Source organism: Cottoperca gobio, chromosome 4, assembly GCF_900634415.1.
Source record: "Cottoperca gobio chromosome 4, fCotGob3.1, whole genome shotgun sequence".
In the NCBI taxonomy this organism is placed as follows: domain Eukaryota; kingdom Metazoa; phylum Chordata; class Actinopteri; order Perciformes; family Bovichtidae; genus Cottoperca; species Cottoperca gobio.
In genome coordinates, this window is record NC_041358.1 from 17,762,355 (window position 1) to 17,785,809 (window position 23,455).

The following is a 23,455-nucleotide window of genomic DNA, read 5'->3' on the forward strand; positions in this document are numbered from 1 at the left end:
CTGATGCTGTAACCGTGGGAGGCATGGTTTAGTTTGCTTGTGAGGAACCAAATAAGTGTCAAGAAAAGCATGCCTGCTGGCAAATGATTTATACCTGCTTATCAAAAATATGATATGTACTAACATTGAGCTGCCATGAAAGACGTTGATGATAGATGATTAATTACAGAGGGAATTAATTCTGAATTAATTACATTCTCTACTAGACATTATTAAGGCTCTGGAAAGACTCAAGTTCTCATTTGAAACATGTATTTCTATTTTCTTTTTGATATACTTGATTATGTATTTAAAACTAATATTATTGTGTATTACATCAAAGTCTTATTGGGAATGACCTTTGTAATTGATTGAGCGAAGTCATACAACTGGCACACTTGTAGTCCTGTCTTTTCACAAAAGTCTCTCCTCATGGGAATTCTAGGTAAAGGTAATGACATACTAGAGTACTTGGAATGGGGTGGGGGCTTACGCCATTTTACCAATGATGCCATGAAGTCTCAGTGAAGGAAAAAAGAGAAGAGTGAATGACAAGTTAATTGGTGGGATCAGTGGACCTCAGGGTCTGGTCCTGATGTGGAGGCCAGGCAGGGTGGGATGGTATGCCAGCTAATCCGCCTTTGTCCTCCCCCCGCTGTGGGACCAGCTCCTTAGAGAGGAAGGACCTGTTCAAGTGAGTACCTCAACAATCTGATTGTTCCAGCTCCAGTCCCAGTCTCACAAAGGCTGAGTTGATTTTTTACCTTGACTGAAATGGCCTTTGGCATGTACTCTTTGGTTTACTGACATCAAATAAAGATTGTCTGACTACAAGCTTTGGAATAATCCGATATCATATGAAATGTGATGCTAATTTGTGACAATTAAAAGTATTTAATTCCAAATAAACTATCTTGGTATTCCGTATAAACAACTCATTAGTTCTTTGTTGAATGACTGTGAACTCACATTTACAAGGCTTCATATACCTCTGAGTTTTAAAAAAGATTATTTTATGCCCTAGGACTGTCTACTATTATAGACCAAGGATACTCGAATATAAATCAGAGAGGTCCACTTACCAAAAGTACTAATGTGTCACAGGTCCAGACAATTCTGTATTAATGGGGAAAGTGACTCCTTTGTTTTCTTGCCAAGTCCTTAAACAAAAGGTATAATGACCCAGCAGAGACATCAGTTCGATAGTGTGTTTTTACCTTATTCATGGTTGAAAATGTTGCTGTTTCATTTGGTTAGGTTGTGTAGTTCTTACCTCGGAGCAAAATCTTCAAAATGGGAATGTTTGGTGTTGAAGGGCACGTTCACAACAGCCTTGTTTAGTCGAGTTGAACCGAACACTCAAGCCTTTACCTCTTTGGTGCGGTCCGATTTGGATTGTTTGAGCGCTGTACTCTTACTCTGGTGTGGACCACACGACCGCACTCTGGTCCACCTCGAAGGGGTGTTTTCGGAGCACTGTCATGTGAACTCTGGAGCGGTTCATTTCTGGTGTGAACACGTTAGTTAGTACGTTAGTTTGCTGGGAGGAGAGCGGTTGACAGCTCCATAGTCTCCTAGCAGCGGGGAGTGAGGCCGAGAGACCGCTGTTTAGACCCAGTACTTGGCCACCAGCCCGTTGTTCGGCTCATTTTCTGTAAGCAGTGTAGCAAGAAATCATGGAAGAATTAGCAAGCTACATAGCTAGCTAACTAGCCAGCTGCTAAAAAAATAAAAAGTAAAAACTTTGCTTCATTGTCGCAAATCCTTGTTTTTAGGAATTAAAGCATACCACATGCTGCAAGGAGCCAACTTAATGACCAATAATCAAATTACATTTCCCTCACATGATTCCACTCGTTCTTAAACAACATCACCAACCTTTTTTTTCTTTCTGTTTGCTCTGAACATGCAATTTTGCTTTTGTCTAACCGATCCCCTACCTCAACAACTAAATACCACTACTGGTGGCTGATAGATGGCATGTGATGTGACATGATAGCAATGTGTCACTCAGAAACAAAATCATGCCCTAATGTGATACTGTGTTATAGTTCTTATTTACGTGTTTATTGTCCATCATCCTTTTCATGTACTTTTGCTCCATTTAGTGATTTCTGACTTTTCGAAAAAAAACCTTTTAAATGGATGAATGTAATTTGAACTTGTTGCTTTCAAGAGGTTAATCGGGAAGATGGAAAAAGAAGATATGACAACATTAGAGTTTCTTTCAGCTGAGAAAATTGTGAAAGTGTTGCCCTCTAATCAAAATGGAACATGTCTTGTGCATCAACTGCATTATGGTCTAAGGATAAATGAATATCGCCTCTGCTTCTTTTATTAAGGGATTTAATTTCATCAATATCCTTGAACTCTCATAACAACCCGGAAATAAAAGAAAACGAAAGAGGACCACAAAGGGAATAAGTTATCCTTTAACTTTATTGTGTTATACCTTTGACATTTTCTATGAATGTGTGTTAGTCGCAGTGTAGGCTCTGTTAAATATTTTTTATTTATTTGATATAACAAAAAAATCAAAATAAAGTGTTTTTATAACGTTTACTGTAAAGGAAAAAAACGAGAATATCATCTTACAGAAAGGTTATATACTTTTTGCACAATATCAAAGGAGAGCCGGAAGCAGACGGACCACCATTCCTCCATTAACAAGAAACATTGAAAAGAAAACCTGTGAGTCATTCATCACAATTTAGTTACTTAGCTCCATATTCCACACCTGGGTGCCCAGCTTGCCACTAATGTCTGCTGCTCACCAATACAATTCATTGTGACACTCCAGCATATCCAATTTGACACATTGGCTCCTCGCTTTGGAGATAAGAGATTCATATTTCAGTTAAAGACATTATATTTACAGCGTGAAGGCTCATTACCCAATAACATTTTTCCCCCCAATTATTACTTAAAATATGTTACCACTATACAAGAAAGTACTGGAGGATGTGCTATCCCCAAGTAAAGCTTTTAAAGCTGGACTAAGTGATTTGTGTTTCAATGGAGATGAAAGACAAACAAATTTACAATGAGTCTAAAAATACTAAAATAAGTTATCTGCTTATCAAGGTGTTATGCTAAAGTGTTAGTGATAATAATTTGTTATACTTTGACCTTTCCCATATTGACTTGCCTTCAGAGTTTTTATTTTTAGCACCCATTGAATGTAAGTCTAATAATAATAATAATAATAATAATAATAATAATAATAATAATAATAATAATAATAATAATAATAATAATAATGATAATAATAATAAAACATATTCAGTGTGCTTGCAGTTGCAGTGTTCTCTATAGTTATAAACTGGCAGAGATATACCTTCTTGGAATGATAAAATATACTTTTTCTTCTTTGCACTCCAATTTAAAACTTTAAACTTTAAACTTTAAAACACAATTTGATATTTGATATATTACAAGATACCTATTTATTTGGGTTTAAATTCACTTTCTAGCCGCTCATAGTAAAAGTTTCTCTGCTTTAAAAATAACTTACTGAACCTTTTGTCATTTAAAAAAATATGTAAGGTTGATTGATATGTTTGAAATTGACACGTGAAAAAGCTCGCTAACGAGTAGGTGAAAGGCATTTGTGGCTAATGTGTGGCCTTTTACACACTTTTTTGAACGAAGCTACCTTCCCATCAAGAGGAACTGGGTGTTTGTTCTTGATTTACCCTCGTTTAGTATCATTCAACACATGTATGCATCATCCTCTGTTAAAATGTTCTTAATCAGACTTGTTTCACTCCTTGGAAGCTCTTCTTATATCTAGTCCTTCTCACTACTTGCAGCGGCAATAATGATAAATGTTTTTTCAATTGTCATGCTTGGCGTTTTTAGAAATTGAATCATACATTTCCTGATACAGCACTGCAAACAGCATTCAAAATAACATCACACACAACATACACTGCACTGATATCCAATTTAATGTTTTAACCAGACACAGACATATATTACCATGTATATAAATGTCTAGGAACCATCCTCCTTCGCTGAGCCTGATAAATTGAGCAAACACACAGCTTGAGGTCTACCTGCAACTGTACATACTGAATGAGCAACATCGAGCGAATCTGCATACATCTAAAGGATGCCACCGTGCCAGACTTATATTAATTTCACATTTATATTCATATCATGCCCCCTGAGGGCATGTCTAAGCAGGATACCACTGTAGGGGGTCTGAAGGGGTGGGGTACATGCCTCCAAATCTACATCTCAAAGTGAAAGTGTTAAAGCATCTCAAAGAGCAAGCGTTAAAAGCGTAAACATGCATACTCGCCAGAGGGAGTAATGATTGTTCATGCTAATGGTGTTCAATAAGCAGGCTGAAGAGTGTTGATTGTTTTGTTGATTAATTCTGTCCTCTATAATGACTTTGCAGTTTCCTTCCAATACTGATATTTGGCACAGTCCAGTTGTAGCTTGACCTCATCAAACCTAAGTAGAGGGCTAGGTTTGGCATTGTTAGCGAGCACAAGAGCGAGTGTTCTTGTGCATGTGTGAGGTGCTCAAACGGGTTTGGTGCTACCAAATCCTGTTTCAGTGACTTGAAATGTATCAGCTCTGTGACACGGTGAAGAAAGAGTAGAGTTGATGCCTATGCCATGCATGTAGAAGTTCAGTTCAAAAACACCACTAGTAGTGAGATCTGAGCTGACACCCAAATGTCTGAAAAGTGAAAATGTTTTTTTTTTGGGGGAGCTTAGATGATTTATAATCATATAGGCAGATTCATAAACTTCAATAAAATACAATAAAATGGACAAAAAGCAAGTTAGAATAGTAAGGATGTTAAAATTCAAGTAAATCTAAGCCGCTAGTGGACACTGTGACTCATTCCCATCAGTTCTTGCTGCCAAAGTAAAAAAAAACATACAAGAACAAAGAGCAAAATCTTGACAGGTTTAGTACTTAGAATAACAGTTAATAGAGCCTTTTATCAATGCTGATACACAGGGTGAAGATATACACGCATAATCCCACATCGCAAAGTTCAAAGGCCATAAACCCACTCAGGTGTTTCTAATTATTTTGGCTGATTAGACCTCGTCTCAGGACCACATGGGTCGGTTTTCTCAATGTCTTCTATTGCTCTCGCCCACAAACACATGCACACACAGACGATCTCACACAGAAGCAGAAAGCCTCAGATACATGCGCCATGAGTGCTGATCAAATTTACTGTATACTCAGCCTTTGTTCTGCCTCCTCACACAGTGGATTTCAAGGCCACGTCTTAATTGAAAAGCTCGAGTGGGCCATTACATTTTGTGTAGGAGGCAGGAAAGAATAATTTAAATTCTCGTGCTTTGTTAAAAGTGATGACTCAGACGCCTTGACTAATGGCATTTATTTGGCAGTCAAGTGAGAAACAGCATTATTAGTAAATCACACTGACTTCTTTACGTTAATGATTTGTCCATTAAGTCCTAAAAATTACTGTATTTGAATTAGTCCCTGACGTTAGTACTACTGGACTTTATCGGTTCTAATCCGGTAAGTACATTCTTGGACCAAGTTTTCAGTGATAAATTGTTGGTTCAAATGTCAGGAAAAGAGCAATTACAAAGATGTTAACAAGCACACAAAATAGTATTTTAATAGCTACGTTCAGTATACAAATTATCCATTCCTCATCTTTTTCCCAGTCTTTGATTTCAACTATTTTCAGTTTACACATTAATGCTAATAAACTGTCAAATACGCTGTCGATCCTAAACTTTAAAAGAGCAGATTGGTTGTAGAAAAAAACAACTTGGAGATAATGCAGTGGAGGAAAGTGATAGCTGTGTGGTAAAGAGGCAAAGAGAATAGAGTGCAAGTGGTAGAGAGGCGACGTTGCATCGGTGTTAGACGAGTGTTGATGTGTCATGGAGCTGAGAGGACTCACAGGGAATGGCGGCGTTTTGCTATTTCCAGCCTCTCGTTGAGATAGGATGAACAGGGGGGTCTTTTCTGCACATCCTCTGGACAGACCATCTAGAGTCTTCCCACACTCATTTCTACATTCTAACATATTGATAATTTGGATAACATGTGAATGGTTAACAGACACACTCATACAAATAGATTATTGTTCCAAAACTACTCTCAAAATTAATCATAAGGTTAGCCATTCCTACATTGTACATTTCCCTGAGTACAAATGAATCGACAGATAAATCAACAAGTTGTTCAAATTTCCCAAAGTGGATGCTTTATATTAATTTATTGAAGAGATAAGCTTGTCATTTACACACAAAACACTCAGGGAATTGACTGATCCTATGATTACACTTTTCCTCAGCCCCAAAACTTTAAACACAATCTCTTATATTGAACCATAAAAGTGTTTCTGTACACAGAGCAGCTTCTGCATAGTGTTTGCTATTAACCCTAGAGGCTAGCCATACTGCAGGTACGGCTCCTAAAATGGATTAAACAGCAATCGTTGAGGCAGAGGGCTCCAGAGCCTGAGGTTATATATTCACAATTTACCCACCTCCCTGAGGCTGAGGGCAACCAGAATAGCAAGGCTTATCCAGGCCGTTTTCTCTGCGGGCCCTAACAGCACTATGTCATCAGCCTCTTAGATAGACCAATAAAGATTGCAGTTTCATTTAGCTGAAATTGACATTTCCTGTTTTTGTGTGCATGTGATTTAGACTGGCAGTATACTTTAAGTTAAATCATTGCTGCAATTATCATAGAAAGATGCAGTGTGCTCAACTTGGCCTGTCTGGCCTAACAATATATCATTAAGATATAATGGCTTGAGTTCAACTTTATTTACTCTTACAACACTGTTTTATGGATTGCAAAATGTGTGTGCTAAGACAAGCTCCTTCAATGTAATTAAACTATACCCCTTTTCTCAGAATAATCTATTTTGGTCTATATGAGATTACATTTCCTGTGTTTTAAATGTGTTTTTTTGGTACAAGATTTGGCTTTCTTTATTTAAAAATTACTTTCAGCTCAGTGTGACTTGAAAATATTGTAAATCTCTATTGTTTTTTTGTTTAAATGCTGATTCCTTTATCTGTAAGAATGCTGCGTTTAACAAATATATATATGGATTTTTTTTAACAAGGCTACACATTTAATTAAATAATTAATTAAATGAATGAATGACATTTTGTGAATATCTGTGTGGTTGCTTGTTAGTATGTTCTCATTGTTGATGCTTTGTATCCAGTGGAGAAAATGCAATGCACTGACCTCTAGGGTGGCCTTAAAATTAAGAAAACATGAACTACCCCACATGATCGAAAACCTTCTACCCGCTGGTGCTCCACCGCATGCAGCTGGTGCCCTTTTTATTTTATGTTGGTCCGCCACTGTCACAGACAGAGTAAACGACTCAGTTAGTTGCTCAGGGGTCAACAGCGGGACACTGACTGGGTTTTACTAAAAAGAGCAACCTTTTCTGCTTGTCATAAAAAAGTACATTATTGATCTGTCGGAGTATATATAGCAAATGTTATTTTCCTCTAACAAACCCCTTTCTTTGAAGCATTAACTCCCGTGTCACTTAGTAACACCACAGATGGTGTTCATTGACACACAGATGTCATACACACGTGAGGAGTCAATGCATGTGTGATAGACTCCATAATTGTTCCTCTGTGTAATCTCTGGCAATGTTTGCCTCTGTGTGTGTGTGCATACGGGTGACTGCATAAATGTAGTGTAGATGTACAGCAGGAGCTGCGTGCATGACTCCATGTTAGAAGGTTGGCTGCAGGGCAAGCATGTGATTGAAGAGGTTCGGTACTATACCGTATCTGTGTTCATGTGCATCGATAGTTCAGCACAAATGCTGCAGTTAATTTTTCAAGTCAAAATTCCACATTGGCCTTTCTCTGGCTGCCTGTATGTTTGTGCTTTTTATGCACTTGCCAAAAATATGATAAATCAAAGAGATATTCATATGAATGTTGTGTTGATTCCTTCTTTGATTAATTACACCCTAAATATACACAGAGAGATCAGTGCCTTAAAAGTCAGGCTTTCCTCACCGCAGACAACCCAAACTCAGCCTGGACCTGGAAAAACTCTGCATACCTAAAAGTTACAAAATGGTGTAAACAATGTCGATAACGATAAAGGTATAAAGGCCATGCATGTTCTTGCAAAAGGTCTCTTGTTATTTGTGGTTTTAATATGGAATCTTTATAGCATTTTGCTTCATCAGGAGCCTGTGTTTGTGTCTTCTCCACATTAAATGAAAAAATACTTTCTGTAGAAGGCCACATGCGATAGACCTGACACTACTATCAGCAGTGCAACATAATTTTTCTGTGCTTTCCAAAATCGTTACAAATCACTGCTGAAAAATACATCTGTTGTAATAACACTATGGTTAAGGTTTGGTTACGTTAAGGCACAGAAATGACTTGGTTAGGTAAAAGGGAAAGATCATGGTTTTGGGTTAAGATAAGTATTTTGTTAAGCTTAGGGAAGCTTTGGGTTAAAACGACTACTTCACTAAGGTTACAGGACCTTCACGTCATGGTTACTAGAGGGATGTGTTACTTGAACAAAAAATATATGTTGTTTTGGTGCATTGGCTGAACTTACTTATGCTGTCGTTCTTATTGGGACGACGGTCTTGTATTGTTTGGCTGCACTGTACAAGTAGAAGGACAGCAACATTGTAATGGTGGCTGGCATGACATTTTGACCTTTTTAACACCATTAAATTCCTCGCATGAATGGGACCAGGTGTAAAAGAAAAGGCAATCACTTAATGGGATCTGCTTGAACAACATCCACAATGAAATACAGTATCAGCAAGAAATTTTGGTATTCCCATTGCTGACATAGAAACTAAATGTAGAAAAAAATACAGATGACACAAGTAATAGGAATCTCATTCCATGTGATGGAACGTATGCCTATATCTCTTTGAAACCTTACTCCTCATGCACCTGTTCCACATCGATCCATTCAGTTGCCTTCCAGACAAGGTCTTTCAAGGTATTCCTATCCTCTCTACTTTTAGGATGAGCAGTAGATTTGGGGTTTTTAAATATGTCAATCCTAGCTTTCACTTCCTGCCCCCTTTTTATTTTTCTCTTTCACACATTTCACCTCAATGTTCTTTCCCAAAAATGACTGGGAGCTACATCCAGGTCTCCGACTGGATCGAGATTTGTATGACAGTTGCAACATAATCAATAGCTTTCCACTAACAACATCCAAGAGCAGATGTTTCCATCTGCATTCACAGGAATACTTCACTCCAGTATATATAGTTATAAGTTCTTTCATAGGCTCACAGTGTGGCCTGCACCTTTGCTATTCAAACACACAGGAAACTGATTGGAGACATCCGTCACTCTAAATGAAGCACATAATCAATCAAAGGGGGGTAATAATGTCAAGGTCTGCTAACAATGCCTCAATGTTAATGAGTGTGATGCATTCCTGCATATTTGAGTCTGTAAGGCAGCAAGGGTAAGAGTAACACAATCTCCAGGAAAGTTGAAGAGAAATAAGGGGTTGAGGAGGGGCTGAAGAGACAACAGGACACACTGTGGGGTTGAAAAAAAGAAGAGAAAATAAGGCAGGCGGCCTGGGAAAGAGGGTCAAGGAGGAAGACTATCAGTGACCCTATCCCTAGACACTTCTACTGCTGTATCCGAGGGTTGTCTCTGGAGAGACGAGGTGCCTGGACACTGCATTCCCAGGGAAAAGGGAAGATTAACATTCCTAGGATGCTACAGTATGGAGAGTTATGAGAAAGGTGGTCCCAGGGGAGTTCACTTACTTAATGGATGTAATGAAGAGGAGGGTAGAACATCTGATTTACTGTTTAACAAATGAAATAAAGAATGAAACTAATAGAAAAATAGGTCAAATCCGCTTAAAGGTTCTTCAACTGTTAAAACATTTAAAAAATGTCCTGATTACTTATCATTGAGTGGTTACCTTTGTTGTTATTTACAGATGTATCATTTGGCAGTACTGAGGTACACTTGAGAGGAAGTGTGTGGCTCCCCTACATGCATAAAAAAACAGCTGTTTAATTTTCATTTCCCAGCCTTCCTTAGCTGGCTCCAGGAAAAATCGAAACACTTACGAGGGGGTGAGCAGTGTTCGAGGGGGAGTGAGGGGGTGTACTTGGTTAAATCTGTCACAGAATGAAATATGGGTGTTTAAAAGAAAAGTGTTGTGACATACAATACCACACTGAGTAAGCCTGTGTGTGTGCGTTTGCGTGTGAGTGTGTGTGTTTGTGCATGTGTGTGTGCGTGTGCGTGTGTGTGTGCGTGTGTGTAATGACAAAGGACGGCCACTGTCTGTCTGTTTTCCCTCCCAATATTTCCTATGAACTCGTCTGCGCTCGCATGACAAAAGGCTCCTTCAGTGTCTCTGTCTGCTGGCCAGCGGAACAGCGGAAGCTTTGGCTAGTAGCATTTGTGGGATAGAGAGACCATGATCATTGATCATTCTGATCCCTGCATGTGCGCACAAACTGAATATTTATATGTGATATGTCCCTTTTAAATATAAAGGAATTACCATATGCACACGAGTTGTTGATGCTATTAATGTAAATGTGTGTGGCCTCTCGAGATTTTAAACCTTCAGAGACAGAGGATATTTTTGCAAAGTGACTACATTTCAGCTTGTCTTCACTTCTATAAAATGTAGTATGAGGGTAAAGGCTGAAGTTAGGCATGTAGTTGTGATGGTTAAGTGTTGGTCTAGGAGCTTGGAATGTACTGTGTAAAGTGATTGAGGGTTGTCACAAGTATATTAGTGTCTACTTGTGAGTACGTATCTCCCTCAAGTATGTCTGCCTCGATAATTATGCATGTTGTCCCACTATTATTACTTTCTCTGCCTCTGTGCCGAGTCAGGGGAGGCGTGGGTCTGCTCTCAGATGCTTCCCTATATGACCTCGGACCATCATAAATCTCCTAATTCCCTCATTCCAGTGTCAAACGGAACGGCACTCTCATGTGCTGGAAATTCCCTCGTTCCAGACTGCTAGAACAAATTTTACAGTAGCTCAACAACCAAAGCTTGTCCTCTGTAGTGCTTTTGCAATCTGACCGAGGCTAACAGTCATCTTTTACTTGTCACTATCGTTAAACACTGGGACTAGTAACTTTGTCTTTTGGTATGTAAATGGAAAAACGGACTGCAATTTGTAAAGTGCTTTTTGTAGTCTACCGACCACACAAAGCACTTTACAACACATGTCGACATTCACACACATATATTGATAGCAGAGGCTGACATGCAAGGTGACAACCTGCTCATCGGGAGCTGTTCAATATCTTTGACACTCTTCGGAGGAGCTGGGGATCGAACCTTCCGTTTACTCGACAGCTGCTCTACCTTCTGAGCAACGCCGTCCCCCATCTTAATAATGTCATCCTTTTTGTGCTACGGTAGGTGGACACAAACAAAGAGTAGGTGCACTACACAAAAGTCTACAGAAAGCCACATAGTAGTGCAAAATATTGTTTTAATGTTATAATATTGTTATATTTGTCAGTTCAAGGCAGCTTTCTGCTTAAGATTAGAAAGCTACCTTATATTGTGTGTAAAAAAAAATAATTGAGTGAGAGTTTTTTGCCTACAGGGGAATTTTTGTGTGAGCCACTAGAACTATCACAGCCTGGTGTCGTAATCCTAAAGTCACTGAAACTGATTAATAACCCCATCAACACCCTGCATTATGTTCTTTGTCTGTGTCAAATGCTCCTTACGGTCCTTGTAATGAGGCTGACAGCTCTCACAACAGAGATCTATAGGCATCCACCTGCGGTCCATGTCCACCAACACCAGCAGCTTGCTCAACATGTAACAATTCAACTACAGCGCCCAGCTTGTTCGTCCAAGCCCACTGAAAAAAACTTCTCTATTTAGAACATATGAAGTCAGTGCGATCCAGCTGTAGCAGAACACCATGTCCATTGTCCAGAAAACAGTGTGCATTAGTCCGGAACATGTGTGCGTGTGTGTGTGTGTGTGTGTGTCTGTGTGTGTGTGTGTGTGTGTGTGTGTGTGTGGATGTGTACAACAAATCAACCATTTGTGCGTGATAGACAGCCTTTCAACTTGAGAATTTGTGAAAGTTCGACCACAAAACGTTGCTTTCCCAGGCAACAACAATCTTTAAATGGCAATTAAAACCATTGAAAGCCCTAAAAACTGCTGAAAAGTGAGGATCAGTTTAAATCAGAATTTAGCAACAAAGAGTCAGGAAATGAGGAGGAAAAAAAAGAGAGAAGGGCCACTCGATTGAGAATGACATCCCAGTGATCATGTTTCAACAAGATTTGCTGCTTTAATATAAACTCAATTAATTCCAGTGTAAGAGGAATGTCACTTTGTAACATGTGGACTTTACAGGGCAGCTTCAAAACTCATATACCTGTTAACAGTGATCACTATCACCACCCCATGTCTGCTTTATTTGGTCTGGGATTTGATCAGAAGTACTCTATCCAGTGGCCCTGGGAGACCCTGGCAGGCAGGGAACCGACTTCCTCTCATGCTTCTGCTGCATTTATTAGCCCGATTCATGGGGACTTGTGTGGAGATTTACTGCTCACTTCATCTTGAAAGCTTTTTTATTGTTGTAACGTTAACCCGAAAGAACATACTAAGTCCCGATGCGAGCGTATATCACATACGGGAGCCTTGCCTGTGAATTCAAACCCTGTGGTTTTTAATATGCACGCACATATTTGAGGGATGGGACACACACACACACACACACACACACACAGACACACACACACACACACACACACACACACACACACACACACACACACACACACACACACACACAGCTGCCCTTGAGGCAAGATACCACAGCTTCCTCAGGTCTGCAGGATTAAAACGAAGGCTAAATAATCATGTTACTTTGTAGTTAGAGGATTAGGCCTCCTTCTTCCACCATTAACGGTACACACACTCCCAATAACACCAATACATACTAACTGAGAGTAAATTACATATCCACACACACAACTACAATTAAATACCAAAGCAGGGTCATTGAAAGTGAAATACGAAGCCACCCCAATGCACACTTATACCTTACTTCAGTTCCGGCCCGAGGCTTCACATCTCCTGCAGAGCTTCAGAGGAATATGCCGTGTAATGGAGTTATAGGAGGGCTGAGTGTGGTGTACTGGAGGCTTGATGGGGAGGAGGTGCCATGAGGAGGGAGGACGAAGGCAGTCTGCTCTGAGTATTTCTTCTAAACAGTCCGAATCTTGACAGCTCTCTCTTCCTGAGGCCCACCTCTGTCCAGGTAGCAGCCACTATACCATTGGATTAGAAAGACATTTTTTTGGGTTGAAAGGGCTCCGAGGGTGAATACATTTGACAAAGGAGTTCATACTGTGGAATTTAAAGTGCCAGTAAATCGGGGTGGGGGATTGGGTGTGGAGGGTAGGGTGGGGGTAGAGTAGCATAAATGGAGCAAGCCCTTCGGGGAAGCTGTCTCCTCGAAGCTGATCCCACAGAGTTTAATCCTTGACATCACGTGAGCAAAATCCCACCGCTGCCGCTACTGTCTCCTCCAGACGGCCTATGGATGTGGGTTTTATCAGCCCTGGGATGGATGTGGGGCAGCACGTCAGTGAGTTCCTGCCTCGGTACTTGCTCTGCATTTTTCTGAATTGGATATAGGGCACGGCATGGCAGATAAGTTCAGGGGAGGCCCCGTCCCAGGTTGTAAACCGCACCTGATGCTGTAAAGATCTACACATCAGTCTCCCACTTGTCACATGGAATATTCTATTTTCTCTTTTGGTTACGGACTGAGTTATGATATTGTTAAGTAATTTATTGGGCTTTTATTAGCCTTTGTAGGAAGGAGACAGTAGAAAGCGACATGACACGTGTGGGGGGGAGGGGGGGGGGGTGATATGAGGAATAGCACACAAAAAAGATCCAGACGGACTTTAACCAGGGACATTGCAATTACATGGTCTTTGGCCCTCTCTCTCTCTCTCTCTCTCTCTCTCTCTCTCCTCTCTCTCTCTCTCTCTCTCTCTCTCTCTCCCCCTCTCTCTCTCTCCCTCTCTCTCTCTCTCTCTCTCTCTCTCTCTCTCTCTCTCTCTCTCTCTCCCTCTCTCTCTCTCTCTCTCTCTCTCTCTCTCTCTCCCTCTCTCTCTCTCTCTCTTGGAAAAGAAATTCAGATTTAAATAAGACTTTCTTAATAAATAAAACTTGACAATAGCAACTGCTTCACAACTATCTAACCTTTAAAAACTGGACTTCTAAGAAATCCCATGTCAGTCCATTACCGTGACATGCTTTTTGCTCAGAATTTCTCTTGGTACAGTTTACCTTCAGTATACAGTATACAGTATACAGGCACTATTTATCTGGTGAACCAATGTGGTTATTGCAACCAATGCCAACCGCCATTTATGTCCTTGTAAAATATATTGTTTCCTGTGTGCAAGACGACTTTCCCAATAAAGAATACTGAGTCTAAGGGACAGCAGGCTTCAAACCTGTGTTTAGGTTCATCACAAATGTATACAATTGATATAAAGAAACAAAATTTAATTTTATCTAAAAAAAAAGATGCATGTTGTTAATTTTACCCCCTCAAGCTTTTTACTCTTTGACCAAAGCTGTCCCTATGCACGACTAACCATCAAAGCAGCAAAGATTAACGATCGAGTTAATGACTAAACGTGGACAAACAGTGGCCTGTTTCATTGTTCCACTCCCACACAGGTGCACTCACCCACACTCCAGGTGCACTGCTCTCTTCTGCACCAGACAGTGCAACCTAACAAATCCAGATTATAGTTAATCCATGACATGTCAAAACATCTGTCACTGTGTGGCAATCCAGGATACACATCAAAACATCTGTCGAGAAGGTCACTCACTGTGGGCGGAGGCTTTCACAAAAGAACAAGCTGGGTCTTTAGGTTAGATTAGTTTGCTGGACAGTTTTTCATTGAGATTTTTGATTTGTCAAAATGCAGATGAAACTAATGAAACCATAGCCGAGCCCGAAATCTATACACAATGCAAATAAACTTTTCTTAAATAGTATTTGGTTGGATTTGTGCTTTACATACAACCAGAGACAACACAAACACACAGAGGTGAGACAGGAATAGACTGAGACAGGGATACAAAAAATTGCATACGCAACTGCAAACTGTATGAAACTGGGTTATGAACAATTCATTTTGAAATTGGAGAATTAGAGGAAGAGCTCAAAATACTCAAGGGGGAAAAAAGGGGGTTACGTATGGTTTCTTCATGTGAGTGATTTTATAGTGCACACATTCTTGCCTGGCATTAAAAGCAAGTTTAAGGAAGGTCTATTTCTGGCTATCCAATAAAATAGTATTATTTTTTCTTAGCAAACAATGGTGGGGAAATGCAACGCTGAAATCTGTAACTGTTTGTAGTGGAGCACCATAAAGCACAATAATCCACTGTGATTGGACAAATTCTATATAATCTATTGAAAAATGTCCCCGGACTTGTTTTGTGACACTTGTCCTGGTTGACGACGCCAAAAAAAGTGAGCTTTCACAGTTTCACAGTTGTCAACAACACAACAACACAACACAGCACAACAACAGTGAAAGCCCAATAGTATCACACTTATCTATCTTTCCAGGTTTTACAATGAAAACAGCAGGTTTCCACACAACAGCTCTGTTATATTTGCTGCAGGTTAAACATGTTTGTCTCTCTGTTGGTGAAGACAACATGTAGAAAATGACAGATTTCAGAGTTATCATTGCTGTTAGAGGTGTCTCAATTTCAGCCTAAGGTCTTTAAGAGACAGAGACATAGACAAAGAGATAACTCTATGATAACTTTACAACGGCTCCCTGAAATGAATACATTAAAAGTTTATTAAGTTTTCCGTATTACTACTAAATACAACAGGAAACTCCACACAACTAATTCACTTCTATTGTCAAGATGCTATTTCCTGAACGTTACCCTAAAAGGGACAGCTTTGACCTAAAGCTCAACCAAATTCAGTTTGTCAAGTGATTTATCATATTGCAATCCTTCTGTGTTCCAGAAGCTCATGTCAAGCATTGCTGAAATGTCACAACACAAAGAGACACTCATTATCTCTCGAAGGGAGACACTCATCTGGTGTCCGAGGAGGTCATACAGCTCTTTAGTGGCATCACATAGCTCGTTCAGCACAATGTAGCAGCAAAGGACAACAGCCAACCATATCGGCAAAATCCACATCACAGTTTCCTTGACGTCTCATGGTAGGCTGTGTTTCATCACAGTGACAGCTCCTTTGGCTGGATGTGAAGATAGTGTTATAACAATCTGAATAGAAAACTTAAAAGGGCTGGTTCTTGTGCCTCTCAGGAAGAATGGTTAATGCTACCCTTTCTCTGTAGGATCATCGCACATGTTCATTTGATAGCTTGATTTAGTTTATCACCACTATCTTTCTAGTGGGCTAGAATGTGTAGAACTCAGAAGCTTGAGAGACCATTTATAATTCACCTTGAGATGAATGCAATGACAGAAGGGTAGCTGTACACCTTGATAATATAAGCGTCCATTGTCGCACATGGCTTAATGGCTACTCAAACAGGATATTGACCCAAGTAAAGCATGCCTGCCTGGCTTTATGATTCTTATCAGAATGAATGAAGCTGTGGATCCAGCGGAGAGTGATACTTTAGCCACCCATTCATAGTCATTCATCACTGAGGCGGGAAGTGAGATTCCTATATCCATTAAGCGAAGATAGATTCACAGTTCCCTTGTGGCCATTTAAGTGAGCAAGAACGTCCAGGAGAGGTCAACTCTCTTGAAATAGCCTTGAACCTACCTTGGAATCCCCAGGAAGGCTAGCTGGTGCCATTGGCATTAACTAATGGGGATCCTTTTAAATAAATAAATAAATCTCAAAGCATTTATTTTAGATTAGCAGTAACAGCTTGTTTTTTTGTGAGGAAACATACTATAATTGTTTAAATTTAGAACCCAATTGTAATCCAGATAAATGTAATGGAGATTTTTTTTTAACCAAATCAATGAGCTCTGGGTAAAAGTGCAAACTAAATGTTAAATGCTAATTACAGTCTACAAGAGGACAGAATACTAATTTATTATTCTATTTTACATTTACAAAGACACAAAATGTTTTCATCATCATAAAGCCATAACATTGCATCAGGATGGAGGGGAGGATGGTTTTCTGCAGAAGTGTTTTGTCTGTTTTTGTGATCAATGCTTAGCTTTGTGTCATGGCAGTCTTTTTTCTTTCTAATCACCAAAGCAAGACTCGATTTGTAACTGCCTCCTCCTCAAAGAGGTGAATTGCTGGGTGCTAAATTGCATGATGGACTTTTTCTCAGCCAAGAAAGGGCTCCCACATTCAAGGATGTTTGCCGACCATCTCAATTAATGCTTTTGAAACGCCATCTCTGATTAAGCCATGAGAACAGTGGCGACTCAGCAGCTAAAGAGTAGAGTATTGCGCTTCAGGTCTCAAAGGAAAGGATTGCTGCAACACCAGATACAGCATCTGCTATTGATTCAATTACTTCCACGAATAAATAGATTTCTCTGGGTTATAGAATGGGGTCAGATTAGAATATTTAATGACTTTAGTCAATGGACTTTACAACTGGAGTTTAAAGTTCTCTATTTTTCAGAATTTGATATCACTCCTGTTTGCAGAGGTGAATCATTTCATCTGAAGGCTTGTCAGATATTCAAAACAATGGGGATGTGGTTGTATCTTTGACCGTGTGGCAATTCATCAACAGTTTGACAGGAAAAGAAACCCTTGAAGTGAAAGTACTGGTTCAATATGATTTGTTGTCGTCCCAGTATTAATATAGTCACTGGGTCCTAGCCATTTTAAATCTTCTCCTGCTTAAAACCCCGAACAAAATAGAGTACAACTTTCCGGCAAATGATCTCCTTTGTCTTGAAACACATCAGGCAGTTCTCAGCGTCTATCACTGTAATAGCGAGGGAAACTATATTCCATTGTACTGTGTGTCAATCCATCGTTGAGGAAAGAATAGTTGAATTGTGGGTTCATTACATTTAATGGTGAGTTCCTCACTCAAATCTCTTTGTTAGTAAGGAGCATCCTGATTTTGGGCTCCTGCAGAGAGACCTAGAGCCTCACTGATGTGACATATATTTCACTGTGGGGGAGGAGGCAGTCAGAAAATAATCCGGTTAGAGAGAGAATGCTCATGACAAAAGGAAGAAGAGCAGCCAAGACATTGTGCTCTGGCACATCCATAGTGATGTGTACGTTCATATTTGATGTTAGCATCTTTTAGAATGCAAAGAAATGGATTTAGGTCATGGTGAGTGATTTAGCCGGTTGGAAAACCTTTCTGATCTTTTATCTCTGCTTTGTGGGCTTCTGAAGAAAGATATTTTAGATTTTTCAACTGTGTGGAGGACTTACTAGATACTCTCCATTTTGATTGCTACTATGTTTGCCAGGCTTAAGGTGACAATGATGGCTCAGACGTTGATAAGTAAAAGAAAAAAGGAAATCAATCAATCAGTCTAAAGGAAATGTAGAGATGAGTGCTCTTAAAAAAGTATCTCTTTGGAGCGGCTCCACTGTGATTTTCCACCTCATCCTTTGCAACTCACTCGTCTTTGTAAAAATTTGGCCTGTGTGCCTGCCAGTTTGTGGGTCTATGTTTGTCTGTGTGTGTGTGTGTGTGTTTTTGACAGCCATTTTCTCAGCCGCTTCCTTGCCTCTGATTCTCTGTTGGCATGGTGAGTGAACAGCGGGAAGCCTTCACTCCAATTTGCCATCGTTTGTCATCACTTGCCCCTGTGACACAGACAGACACACACAGACACACACACACAGACACACACACACACACACACACACACACACACACACACACACACACACACACCATCGGCTACTTTCTTAAGGCATGCTGACACTGTCACTGCAGTTTTGGCCTCCCCATAGCTCTGTAGTAGCCATCTGTGATTTAAACTTTAGGGACAATTTAAATAAAATGTGATGATATTTTTCTGTAAATCTGCAGCTGTTAACTTTTATTAAAGCTGATTGCAATACGTTTTGCATTATTTGCATTACTTTGACTGCATGTTGAAAGGACAAAAGAAAGGTCTACTTGCTAAAATGGTATTGATAAGCTCCACTTGGCATCTCTCAGATTGATGTACACGTTTGTGCTCAAACATTTAACGTTTTTTTGCCAAATATAAAGGACCCTATTTATGGTATACAGATAGTTTTTATTTTCCCAGGTGAGCTATTTGCATCTGAGATTTCTGCCTCCATCCCAGTAGAATAGAGGTGGGTGGAATTCAATATGTGTTTCTTATTAGTTAAATATAAAAACGTGAGTATATGTGTCTTTCCTCAATCACTGTTCTGGCTAATCAAAATAATTCAGAGTCTGCTGTTTAATCAGAACTATATTTATTAAAACATGCTTACTTCTGTTTTTTCTTAAAGGAATAACCACAAAAAATGAACTATCCGCATTACAAGACACCACTAGCGATAAGTGAGGATGCATAGTTCTGATTCTTTCCTCTACCTTCATAGTTTTGATCATTTAAAATAACTGCAGTGCTTTTATGTCCCAAAGAACAGTGGTTAAATAATGAGAGACAACTATGTTTTGATCAGCCCCTCTGGCTCTGTATCCACAGTAATTGTGCATTTGAAGCTTGTAGGGATCTTACCTTTAACGACTGTAATTTTGGTAAAGCAAAGGTCTCATTAACCAAATTACCTTGTTGCAGAGAAGTCGGAGGTTAAAAGCCTCCGCTGACTTAGCTGTCATTCCTCTTCATTATCAAGGATCATCAAACCACTGGGAGTGGTCTCTGCATCTGATTTCATTACACATTTATTACATTCTATCCTTCATTTGCAATTCCTTTAACCAGCACTGAGTTAAAACACTCACATGTAAGCATCAGAATCTTTGTATTCTGAAAATCTGAAATCTGCATATTAAATTAGCTTTACCCTTAATGTCAGGGTAAGAGGGTCAGTTTTCCCTCATTTTGTTCCACTAAGTTTAACAACAATAAGACACCCTAACTGCTCATAAATCCAACCAAGGCACCCTATGGTGTAGATTCATTTTGTTGATGGATGATGGTAGAGAGGACTCAGGAGGGAAGTTGGAAGTGGATTCTATCTATTATTTTGGGCCCTGTGTCCTGGCTGGTCGCTGGCATGGTCAGTTGGTGCTCCTGCCTGTTAGGGAGGCCGAGCCAGAACCCTGGAATGGGCAGTAAGTGTGTTGACGTGAGGGCTTGATGCCATCTGGGCACACGGATTGATGAGATGACGGCGATAACTCTCTGTACAGTTCAGATGGACAGGAAGATGTCCCGAGTCCCCGCTGTGGTGGCGGCACCAAACCCCAGTGCTAAAGATGAATGGTTCCCAATTATATGCACCACCACCCCTGGTTTCCTACATGTAGACTAGAAAGTGGGAAAACAGAGTTGATTTTTATTATGATTTTAGTACTTTCACTTTCACAAAGCAACCTGGCTATTGGCTTTAAACTTATTGTGGTCTAATTCCGCTTTCAGTTCCTGCCATCCAGGTCCAATATTACCAGTGCCAAATGCTGGTAAATTGTGTTTTTGGCAAATAAATGAGTGTTACAGTGGTATATATATAAGTTTAACATTTAAATAAATAAAATAATTGCCAAATGGAAAGGCAACAATATGTACTTCAACTTATTAAGAAAAGGTAAAACATGCTGTAAGATAGTGACACTGAAATACTGATAAATATTGCTAACCAGCACGATGACCCATTTTTGTAGAACTGCAATTTAGCTATTTCAAAGTCATTTTGAGATGTTTACATAATTATGTCTAACCCCCAGTATTTGGCTTTTGCCTTTGTTACACTGTCAATGAAACTATATAAATGATGTTGTTTATCTCATATTAGAAAACTCTATAGTAGGTGTGAAACCACTTTGATAAATGCCATAATGACCGAGTTATACTGTTCACTCCAAAATCCTAAAAATGCACTTGAATATTAAGGTTAAAAGTAGATTTTTCTTTTTTTGTTTATATCTACTGTGTAGTATGTAATCAGTGAATAATGTTTTAGCTCAGCTTGCGATATAGGAGAAGTTAGGAATGTACGATATCAGGGTTGTAGATCAGGCAGTGCTGCTCCTGCAACAAGAAAAGCACCCTCTTACTCAACAAAGTCCCATTTAAGAGTCGCTGATTACATCTCTGAACATACCAGCTACAATTTGATGCTTGTTACTGATTTGCTAGCGACAAGTGGTTAAAGTAACAGATACTTCATACGAGACGCTCCACTTAGCGTTCCCTTTGCGATATGTTAATTGGTTATGATATGTTCAAGAAAATACCCATTAAAACACGTCTGAACTCGTCACATCCACTGCACAACAAAGGAGAGGCTAACTATTACTATTTACTTGCAGAAGATGGCCTTCAGTTTTGCTTATTTGAAAAGTTCATTTTTGAAGTTCTCTTGACTGAAACATAAATAAATCTGGGTACATTGTCAAAAAGGCTCTCAAAAATAGTTAATTGTATTTACTTATCAATTCCCATATTGGGAACAAAAGATTTTCAAGTAAGTAATTCTGAGGGGCTTTTGGACAATGGAGAGACACCATTTTAATTTTGATGAATATGCGGGTCATTCATTGCTCCTTAAGTTTCTTCTCTCAAATCAACTTTTCAAACATCTCTTTTCAATATAATTTACGAATATCTAAACGCTTTATGTTTTATTTATATTCAAATATTTAATATGCGGGAAATGGCGTTCTTCACATCCCTGTATACACGATCATAACAGCTTCAAACCAGGTTTGTTATAGTTTGCCTGTAGGTGTGTCTTGATTTCTCACCATCTCAGCCTCTACTGTATGTTCTGTACCAATAAAGAAGGTTCAAATGTTTGCAACAACTGCGATCCTCCAAAACAACTGATCACAAGTAGTGCACATGTAAACTCACTCATTTGGTTCACTTTCCTGTTGCATCTTTTATGATGCACATAGATTGGATTTCGCTGTGTAAAATGTAGGCATACTCGAGTGGTGTTGTAAACGGGCGAGACAGGAAATTGCATGTGCTGAGTGTAAACATCAACTGCAGGAACTAGTGTGCTAACAACATAATTCCAGAAGTGTGTAAGGTGTATTATCAAACACTTTATTGTCAATAACCTGCTTTTATCTTTTAACAATATCCCCTCAGTGGTAACTATTGTCCCAGGAATGATCAAGCTCTTACAACCTTGACATTGCAAAGACAATTACCAATAATTACAATAATGCCCTTATGTGTAATTCTGATGCCTGAAATGACCCTTTAACCTGAATTGCATCCGTTTTATATTACATGAGAGAGTCAGCTAAATTCCTGTAATGTCAATGTGATGAAAAAGTTACAAAACATCAACGGTATCACACTTCCCTGGAATCTGTGCTTGTACCCATTATTCATCTGCTCAAAACATTACAGTCCTGGGATGCTAATGTAGTCTCATAGCCTCTGCCCAATGTTTGAGCCTTCACACTCATACTTCGCTGGGGCCTTGATTAAATTTGTTGCCCCAGCCACCGCCTGCCGGCTGCCAGATGACTGTGAATATGAATGAGACTCTAACATTGAATGTTGCGCGGCTCTGTCCTTGCTTTTCCTTTCTTGTCGGCTCATTATCCTGGTCGGCTTCCTCTTTAACTTCTTTTCACTCTACTCTCTCTCTCTCTCTCTCTCTCTCTCTCTCTCTCTCTCTCTCTCACACACACACAAACCTTTCCGCACTGAGATCCACACAGCGATGAAACAAAGGACAGACCAAACAGGTGGTGCCTTTTTCCCTACATAATGATGGGAAAAAACACAGAAATATCACTGACTATTGATTACATTGTTTCTCTCTGTGTTTGACAATAATCAAAACATGCAGTGGAAAGTTTTGTACACCATTGACTCCAAATAACAATAAGAGGTAATTGAAAATTGTAAACTTCTGTAACTGACACGCGATGACAGGAATCTGCTAACAGGAACCTCGTAATTATCGGTCTGTAACAAGTTAGGAACAACAGAAACAAAAATATCCCATGTTGGTAAGACAGCTGTATTATTATTATTATTTTTATCAAATAGCTTTAACTCATCTCAGTCTTAAGGACAGAGTTTGGTACATTTACGCCTCTGAAGGTCCTTCCTTCGTTTAGCCACATTGTCAAGTGTCCACCTAGTTATTTCTCTATTACCTCCAGTGAAACTGCTGTAGCCACATTTCACAGCCACAGAGAGGATTTCGTCTCTGATCTGTTACAGGGTGTTTAAGAACAGAAAACGTCAAAGCGTTTATGATCAATAATATATGTGCATAACACTACCATAATGAATACAACTATAGACTGTCAGTGCTTTAAAATTGTATATTTTT